The sequence below is a fragment of the Oncorhynchus masou genome, unplaced genomic scaffold (assembly GCF_036934945.1).
Source record: "Oncorhynchus masou masou isolate Uvic2021 unplaced genomic scaffold, UVic_Omas_1.1 unplaced_scaffold_6874, whole genome shotgun sequence".
NCBI lineage: Eukaryota > Metazoa > Chordata > Actinopteri > Salmoniformes > Salmonidae > Oncorhynchus > Oncorhynchus masou.
The window spans coordinates 1-9723 of NW_027013326.1; the positions used below are offsets into that span (position 1 = coordinate 1).

The 9723-nt window shown below is 43.6% G+C and overlaps 1 pseudogene; it reads left to right on the forward strand.

The window, feature by feature from the left end:
- The first annotated feature begins 2159 nt into the window (after positions 1-2159).
- Positions 2160-9174, forward strand: LOC135536950 (guanine nucleotide-binding protein G(i) subunit alpha-3-like; annotated as a pseudogene).
- Positions 9175-9723: the final 549 nt, after the last annotated feature.

The following is a 9723-nucleotide window of genomic DNA, read 5'->3' on the forward strand; positions in this document are numbered from 1 at the left end:
ATGGCTCTATGTAGTACTGTGGAATAGAGTTCCATGTAGTCATGGCTCTATGTAGTACTGTGGAATAGAGTTCCATGTAGTCGTGGCTCTATGTAGTAATGTTGCCCCTCCGTTCTGGACCTGGGGACTGTGAAGAGACCTCTGGTGGCATGTCTTGTGCTTGGGTGTCCGAGCTGTGTGCTAGTATTTTAAAGCAGACAGTTTTACCTACCTCGGCAATCTCTCTTTCACTTTAGGCCATGAGAGATTGACATGCATGTCATTAATGTTAACTCTCTGTGTACTTTTAAGAGCCAGCCGTGCTGCCCTGTTCTGAGACAACTGCAATTTTCCTAAGTCCCTCTTTGTGGCACCTGACCACACTACTGAACAGTAATCTTGGTGTGACAAGACCAGGGCCTCTAGGACCTGCCTTGTTGATAGTGTTGTTGAGAAGGTAGAAACTAGGGCCTGTAGGACCTGCCTTGTTGATAGTGTTGTTGAGAAGGTAGAAACTAGGGCCTGTAGGACCTGCCTTGTTGATCGTGTTGATGAGAAGGTAGAAACTAGGGCCTGTAGGACCTGCCTTGTTGATAGTGTTGATGAGAAGGTAGAAACTAGGGCCTGTAGGACCTGCCTTGTTGATAGTGTTGTTGAGAAGGTAGAAACTAGGGCCTGTAGGACCTGCCTTGTTGATAGTGTTGTTGAGAAGGTAGAAACTAGGGCCTGTAGGACCTGCCTTGTTGATAGTGTTGTTTAGAAGGCAGAGCAGTGCTTTATTATGGACAGACTTCTCCCGGTCTTAGCTACTGTTGTATCAATATGTTTTGACCATGACAGTTTACAATCCAGGCTTACTCCAAGCAGTTTAGTCACCGCGACTTGATGAATGTCCACATTGTTCATTACGAGAATTAGTTGAGGTTTAGGTATTAGAGAAATGAATTGTCCCAAATACAATGCTTTTAGTTTTGGAAATATTTAGGGCTAACTTATTCCTTGCTAACCATTCTGAAAGGAACTGCAGCTCTTTGAAGTGTTGCAGTCATTTTAGTAGCTGACGTGTTGAGTCATCCGCATACATAGATGAAAAGTCATCAAAGTAGTTGGCCATATCAGGGGGTTTTGTTATGAATGAACCATCTCATTCAATAAATGATGGTGCCAATTTGGCTTTTTTTCCCCGCAAAATTCCTTATATAATTTCTTTGTTTCATTGTCTAGTTTATTTGTATTTTTTTTTATTTAGCTTCGTCACATGATTTCTTAATTTGCAGTACGTTTGCCAATCAGTTGAGCTGCCAGTTACAAAGTGGTGAGGACAAAGTCTGTTCATGTGGATGATATGTTCAGCAACGTTTTATTTCCTAGAAATGTCTGGGACGACTGCATTGTCTGGGCTAATGCAGGCAGGGGCATGTGTCGTCTGTCGGTCTGTGTGTTGTTTCAGTTGACTTGCTCAATGTAAACTTGTCCTCTACTGTCTGGGACCATGGTGAGGTGCAGATGTTAGCCTGAATTAGTTAAACTGACTGTCTGGGACCGTGGTGGGGTACAGGTGCAGAAGTTAGCCTGAATTAGTTCAAGTGAAACTAGTGAAAAGTGCATGCAATCTTGGTCATCCAATCCAATCTTGTCAAATCTATCAATTGTTATAATCTATGTTTCCCTTCACACTGCGGTACCTCCCCTCCTGAACCTTACGTTGACCTCCTGAACCTTACGTTGACCTCCTGAACCTTACGTTGACCTCCTGAACCTTACGTTGACCTCCTGAACCTTACGTTGACCTCCTGAACCTTACGTTGACCTCCTGAACCTTACGTTGACCTGATCCTGCTGGGTGTCTTTGTCACTGTTTCACCCCAGAATGTTTGATGTGGGCGGCCAGCGGTCGGAGAGGAAGAAGTGGATCCACTGCTTTGAGGGAGTGACCTCCATCATCTTCTGTGTGGCGCTTCAGCGACTATGACCTGGTTTTGGCAGAGGACGAAGAGATGGTAAGGAGAGAAGAGGTGGAGAAGGGTGAGGAGGGAGGGTTTGATGGACATAATCTTCTGTGTGGCGCTCAGCGACTATGACCTGGTGTTGGCAGAGGACGAAGAGATGGTAAGGAGAGAAGAGGTGGAGAGGGGTGAGAGAAGGAGAGCGGGAGAGAGTGAGGGGAGAGGGAGTGTGTGATGGACATAATCTTCTGTGTGGCGCTCAGCGACTATGACCTGGTGTTGGCAGAGGACGAAGAGATGGTAAGGAGAGAAGAGGTGGAGAGGGGTGAGAGAGAAGGGAGAGCGGAGAGAGAGTGAGGGGTGAGGAGGGGGTGTGATGGATTATCTTCTGTGTGGCGCTCAGCGACTATGACCTGGTGTTGGCAGAGGACGAAGAGGGGTGACGGGGTTCAATTCACGCAGAAGACGATGGTGAAGGGGGAGGTAGAGGAGGGGAGGGGGATGGGCGGTGTCAGTTCAGTCTCCAGAGGAAGTGTGAGGGAGCTGTCCCTTACTCAAATCTCTCACCTCCTTTTCAAAACGTCTCGGTGCTACCCCGCTCAGGATGCTTAGCATTTTCATTAGTTTATAGCATTAGCATTTACGCTACTTACCACCCGGCCCGGGTCCTGTTAATGAACCGGCCTGTCCTCCCCTACAGAACCGTATGCATGAGAGCATGAAGCTATTTGACTCCATCTGCAACAACAAGTGGTTCACAGACACCTCCGTCATCCTGTTCCTCAACAAGAAGGATCTGTTTGAGGAGAAGATCGGCAGGAGTCCACTCACCATCTGTTACCCTGAGTACGCAGGTGAGGATCAGACACGTTGAGTAGTACACACACACACACACACACACACACACACACACCAAATACATGATGTAAAATATTTGGAAGTGTTGTAGGGGTTCCTGATTTTGAATAGGAGTTTGTGTACTTTTTAAAAGCCAAAGGCATTGTTGTTTTTGTTAGGTATTATGGGGTCATTCCATTAGCAACCTAAATAAAGCATATTTAGATAGCCACTGTTAGCTTTGGCTTGCATTTCTACTACCGATATATAGGTAACTGCCTAAATAAAGGAAACGGCAACATAAAGTGTCTTAATGGGGCGTTTGGTTCATCACAAGCCAGAACAGCTTCAACGCACCTTGGCATGGATTCTACAAGCGTCTGGAACTCTATTGGAGGGGCGGCAGTGTAACCTAGTGGTTAGAGCATTGGACTAGTAACCGAAAGGTTGCAAGTTCAAATCCCCGAGCTGACAAGGTACAAAATCTGTCGTTCTGCCCCTGAACAGGCAGTTAACCCACTGTTCCTAGGCCGTCATTGAAAATAAGAATTTGTTCTTAACTGACTTGCCTAGTAAAATAAAGGTAAAATTACAACAAAACAAAAAATGTGACACCCATTCTCCACAATAAATTCGATAATTTGGTGTTTTGTTGATGGTGGTGGAAAACGCTGTCTCAGGCACCACTCCAGAATGTCCCCTAAGTGTTCAATCTGGTTGAGATCTGGTGACTGAGAGACGGCCAAAGGATAATGGTTTACATCGTTTTCATGCTCATCAAACCATTCAGTGATCACTCGTGCCCTGTAGATGGGGGCATTGTCATCCTATGGGGGCATAGCCATATTAGCAAAAATAATGGCCCTAAGCATGATGGGATGTTAATTACTTCATTAACTCAGGAACCACATCTGTGTGGAAGCACCTGCTTTCAAAATATACTGAACAAAAATATAAACGCAACATGTAAAGTGTTGGTTTAATGATTTGAAATAAAATCTACCAGAAATGTTCCATACTAGAGGTCGACTAATTAGGGCCAATTTAGGGGCCTCCCGGGTGGCGCAGTGGTTAAGGGCGCTGTACTGCAGCACCCTGGGTTCGCGCCCAGGCTCTGGCACAATTGGCCTAGCGTCGTCCGGGTTAGGGAGGGTTTGGCAGGTAGGGATGTCAGTGTCTCATCGCGCACCAGTGACTCCTGTGGCGGGCCAGGTGCACGGTGTTTCCTCCGACACATTGGTGCGGCTGGCTTCCAGGTTGGATGGCGCTGTGTTAAGAAGGGGACTTGGTTCGGTTGTGTATTGGAGGACGCATGACTTTCAACCTTCGTCTCTCCCGAGCCCGTACAAGAGTTGTAGCGATGAGACAAGATAGTAGCTACTAAACAATTGGATACCACAAAATGGGGGAGAAAAGTGGTAAAAAATATAAAAAATAACTTGAAATCGGGCCTGATTTATTATTTTCGGTAATCGGCATTTTTGGACACCGATTGCATTGCATTCCACGAGGAGACTGCGTGGCTGACAAGCTGTTACACGAGTGCAGCAAGGAGCCACGGTAAGTTGCTAGCATTACATTTATCTTATAAAAAACAATCAATCTTTACATAATCACTAGTTAACTACACATGGTTAATGATATTACTAGTTTTGTTTGTCCTGCGTTGCAAATAATCAATGCGGAGCCTGTTAAATTATCATCGAATCACAGCCTAGTTCGACAAACGGGTGATGATTTAACAAGCACATTCACGAAAAAGCACGGTCTTAGCACCAATGAACATCAATGCCTTTCTTAAAATCAATACATAAGCTAAAATAAATTCATGTTTGCAGGTAATACTAACTAGGGAAATTGTGTCACTTCTCTTGTGTTCAGTGCAAGCAGAGTTAGGGTATATGCAGCAGTTTGGTCCGCCTGGCTCGTTGCGAACTGTTGGCTGTTGGTATTAAACTCTGTATTGGTCTGTCTGGTTAGTATTAGAGGTAATAAACTCTGTGTCTGTGTCTCTGTGTTTGAAACTGCAATTTTTCTGTCAGCACCATGACAAATGTGTAGAATTGCAGGAAAATAGCTATAAAAGTGCCAAATGTTCTCGCTGCCCCGTGGACAAATGTGTAGAATTGCAGCCAAGAGGGTAGCCTCTAAAACTGTGCAATTGCTGAAAAAAAAATCCTGTCTGTATGGTATGTTTGTCTGGTTAGTATTAGAGGTATTAAGCTCTGTAGCCATCTCTCTCTGTCTGTCTGGTTAGTATTAGAGGTATTAAGCTCTGTAGCCATCTCTCTCTGTCTGTATGGTATGTTTGTCTGGTTAGTATTAGAGGTATTAAGCTCTGTAGCCATCTCTCTCTGTCTGTATGGTATGTTTGTCTGGTTAGTATTAGAGGTATTAAGCTCTGTAGCCATCTCTATCTGTCTGTATGGTATGTTTGTCTGGTTAGTATTAGAGGTATTAAGCTCTGTAGCCATCTCTCTCTGTCTGTATGGTATGTTTGTCTGGTTAGTATTAGAGGTATTAAGCTCTGTAGCCATCTCTCTCTGTCTGTATGGTTAGTATTAGAGGTATTAAGCTCTGTAGCCATCTCTCTCTGTCTGTATGGTTAGTATTAGCAGCCTGGTCTCAGACTACAAGTAACATACTAAACGGACAACTTTAGCATTATAACTAATTATAACTAACAACTTGTCAACTACTTAATGCCTTTTTGGCTGCAGAAACTAAAATTTGGCTGTTTTAAAAGCTAATTTACTGCAATTCTACACATTTGTCCACGGGGCAGCGAGAACATTTGGCAGTTTTATAGCTATTTTCCTGCAATGCTACACATTTGTCATGGTGCTGACAGAAAAATTGCAGTTTCAAACACAGAGACACAGACACAGAGTTTATTACCTCTAATACTAACCAGACAGACCAATACAGAGTTTAATACCTCTAATACTAACCAGACAGACCAATACAGAGTTTAATGCTTCTAATACTTGACTGACTGTCTGACTGACTGACTGATTGACTGACTGGAGTTTAATGCCTCTAATACTAACCAGACAGACCAATACAGAGTTTAATACCTCTAATACTAACCAGATATGGATATAACCCTTAGTCTCTGAATAATTTAATCCAACTCTATTAGATCACTTCAGAATAGGTGTTTTAAATATGTATGTATCCCTCCTTTCTGAGGCTTGTCAGTTTGGATAAGCCAGACCTCTCTCTTAGTCCTGATCCACTCTGACGAGTCGTCCTGTTTATAGGATTTAAGGAGACAAAGGAATGCGCTGTAGAATAGAGTAGGTTGATTAGTTCGGGAGTTGTACTGAATGAGGTCTCTCCTCGGTATTAGTTGTAGAGTAAACGTTTAAAATATATGTATAATGCACAGAATTGGTAACTATTGGCATGTCTTTGTTTTTTTTTTGTTTATGTTGATTTAGGGGTGGCAGGTTAGCCTAGTGGTTAGAGCGTTGGACTAGTAATCCGAAGGTAGCAAGTTCAAACCCCCGAGCCGACACGGTACAAATCTGTCGTTCTGCCCCTGAACAGGCAGTTAACCCACTGTTCCTACGCCATCATTGAAAATAAGAATGTGTTCTTAACTGACTTGCCTGGTTAAATAAAGGTACAATTTAAAAAAAAAAAAAATTAGAGGTTCATGGTGTCCCATTTCCTCACCAATGCTGCCTGGTGCCAGTACATATGAGGAGGGTGGCAGCCTACATCCAGTGCACTGCAGTACCCATAATGCACTATTATTATTACAAGTGCCAGTGCATATGAGAGGGTAGCCTACATCCAGTGCACTGCAGTACCCATAATGCACTATTATTATTACAGGTGCCAGTGCATATGAGAGGGTAGCCTACATCCAGTGTAGTACATTACCCATAATGCTCTTGTTCTGATATCTGTCTCCTCACCAACCAAAGTACCAGTACATATGAGGAAGCTGCAGCCTTTATCTAGTGTACTACAGTACCCATAATGCATTATTGTTGTTATTATTATTATTACAGGTGCCAGTACATATGAGGCATCAGCCTATATCTAGTGTACTACACTACCCATAATGCATTATTATTATTACAGGTGCCAGTACATATGAGGCATCAGCCTATATCTAGTGTACTACACTACCCATAATGCATTATTATTATTACAGGTGCCAGTACATATGAGGCATCAGCCTATATCTAGTGTACTACACTACCCATAATGCATTATTATTATTACAGGTGCCAGTACATATGAGGAGGCAGCAGCCTATATCCAGTGTCAGTTTGAGGATCTCAACAGGAGGAAAGGGCACTAAAGAGATCTACACTCACTTCACATCGCCCACCGACACCAAGAACGTCAGTTCGTGTTTGACGCCGTCACAGATGTCATCATCAAGATCAACCTCAAGGAGTGTGGACTCTACTGAGGTGACAGGGATCTTCAAGTCAGTGACCTTTGATCTTTGTCGTTTGAATCCGTTACTGGTATTGGTTGAAGGTGCAGGTATCTAGACCTGGTATTGGTTGAAGGTGCAGGTCCTAGACCTGGTGTTGGTTGAAGGTGCAGGTCCTAGACCTGGTGTTGCAGGTCCTAGACCTGGTGTTGGTTGAATGGTGCAGGTCCTAGACTTGGTGTTGGTTGAAGGTGCAGGTCCTAGACCTACAGTTGAAGGTGCAGGTCCTAGACCTGGTATTGGTTGTTGAAGTGCAGGTCCTAGACCTGGTATTGGTTGAAGGTGCAGGTCCTAGACCTGGTATTGGTTGAAGGTAGGTTAGACCTGGTATTGGTTGAAGGTGCAGGTCCTAGACCTGGTATTGGTTGAAGGTGGGTCCTAGACCTGGTATTAGTTGAAGGTGCAGGTCCTAGACCTGGTATTGGTTGAAGGTGCAGGTCCTAGACCTGGTGTTGGTTGAAGGTGCAGGTCCTAGACCTTATTAGGTTGAAGGTGCTAGACCTGGTATTAATACATGTCATAACAGGTGTTGGTTGAAGGTGCAGGTCCTCAGACTGGTGTTGGTTGAAGGTGCAGGTCCTAGACCTGGTATTGGTTGAAGGTGCAGGTCCTAGACCTGGTATTGGTTGAACGTGTCTAGAGAGTCCCAGGTCCTAGACCTGGTATTGTTTTTGAAGGTCAGGTCCTAGACCTGGTATTGGTTGAAGGTGCAGGTCCTAGACCTGGTATTGGTTGAAGGTGCAGGTCTACTGCAGACCTGGTATATAGTTGAAGGTGCAGGTCTAGACCTGGTATTGGTTGAAGGTGTCAGATGTCTATTTATAAACCCTCTTAGGCCTCCACTCCCCCGATGCAGCCCTGAGATATCTACCGCAGCCCTCATCCTCCACATGCAACACCCGTTCTGTCACATTCTGTTAAAAGTCTCCAAAGCACACACATCCCGGGTCGCTCCTCTTTTCAGTTTCTTGCAGCTAGAGACTGGAGCGAGCTGCAACAAACACTCAGCACTTGACAGTTTTATCACTCTCTTAATTCAAAGACTCAATCATGGACACTCTTACTGACAGTTGTGGCTGCTTTGTGTAATTGTTGTTGTTGTCTCTACCTTCTTGCCCTTTGTGCTGTGTCTGTGCCCAATAATGTTTCTACCCTGTTTGTGCTGTGACTATGTTATGCTGCTACCATGTTGTCATGTTGTGCTGCTAACTTACTGTGATGTTGTCTTAGATATCTCTATGTTGTGTTGTCTCTTGCCGTGATGTGTGTTTTGTCCTATATCTTTTATTTCATTTATTTTTATTGTTAATCCCAGCCCCGTCCCCGCAGAGCCTTTTGTTAGGCCGTCATTATAAATAAATTTGTTCTTCACTGAGGTTCGAGAGTTTTATAATGGGGCTTTGGCTTTTGTAATGGGGCTTTTGGTAAGTTTTGGAGGCTTTGGCAGAGTTTCATAATGGGGTTTGGCAGAGTTTTATAATGGGGCTTTGGCAGAGTTTTGTAATGGGGCTTTGGCAGAGTTTTATAATGGGGCTTTGGCAGAGTTTTGTAATGGGGCTTTGGCAGAGTTTTTATAATGGGGCTTTTGGCAGAGTTTTTATGCTGTTCTCTCTCTCTTCATCCTTTGTAGGTGTCTGGTGAGCCTCATGGGAGGGGATGATGACTTGGGATGTTTGCATTAGATGATCGTAGAAGATTATAGAAAGTAGATCTGGAGACTGAGACTGCTCGTTACCACACTGCATGCAGCACCTGATGAATGCTGCATTTTGGGATTTGGTTCCTGTTTGTTATTTTTTCTCCCAGGGATTTTCCTCCATGTTCAACACTCTGATGCACACCGAGGAGCAGGACAGAACTGAACTGTGGATGAAACCTTCACTAGTGAAACGCTCCCTGTGGCGTCAATGGCAGCTGCCAAGTCCAACTACAGAGCACTTCTGTTTTTAGTTCCAGATCATGTATATGGAGTGAAGTGATAATCCTGGCTGGATTCCCAAATGACAACCTAATTCCTTATGTAGTGCACTTTTCTGACCATCCCTTCTCTTCATTCCAGTGCTCACATCTATAGATTGACATCTATAGATCGACACACTACTGGTATATGAAACAAAAAGGACCCAATCATCAAGCTGAATATCTCTCATCGTAATATTTCGCGATTCGTTATGTGTATTTTTTTGCACCAATCTGTTGCATTCGTTCACTGAGTCATATGCCTCATTTCATTTCCCATTTTTAAAAAAAACACATGTATTTTATAAGCATGTTATTTGTATAAAGTAGTTGAAATCGTTTCTTTTCCATTGTGGTATTTCTTTAGATTATCAGATAGAAATAAATGCAATCTGTGAGTATAGTTAATGGTCTGAAGTTGGCGTATGGATCAGTAATTCCTGTGTGATAGATTTGACCTGCACCTACTCTAACTCTTCACAGTGTTAAGATTTTAATCAGACATCTTTTCATGAATTAAATAGTCTTGTTGTAGACTTGAAC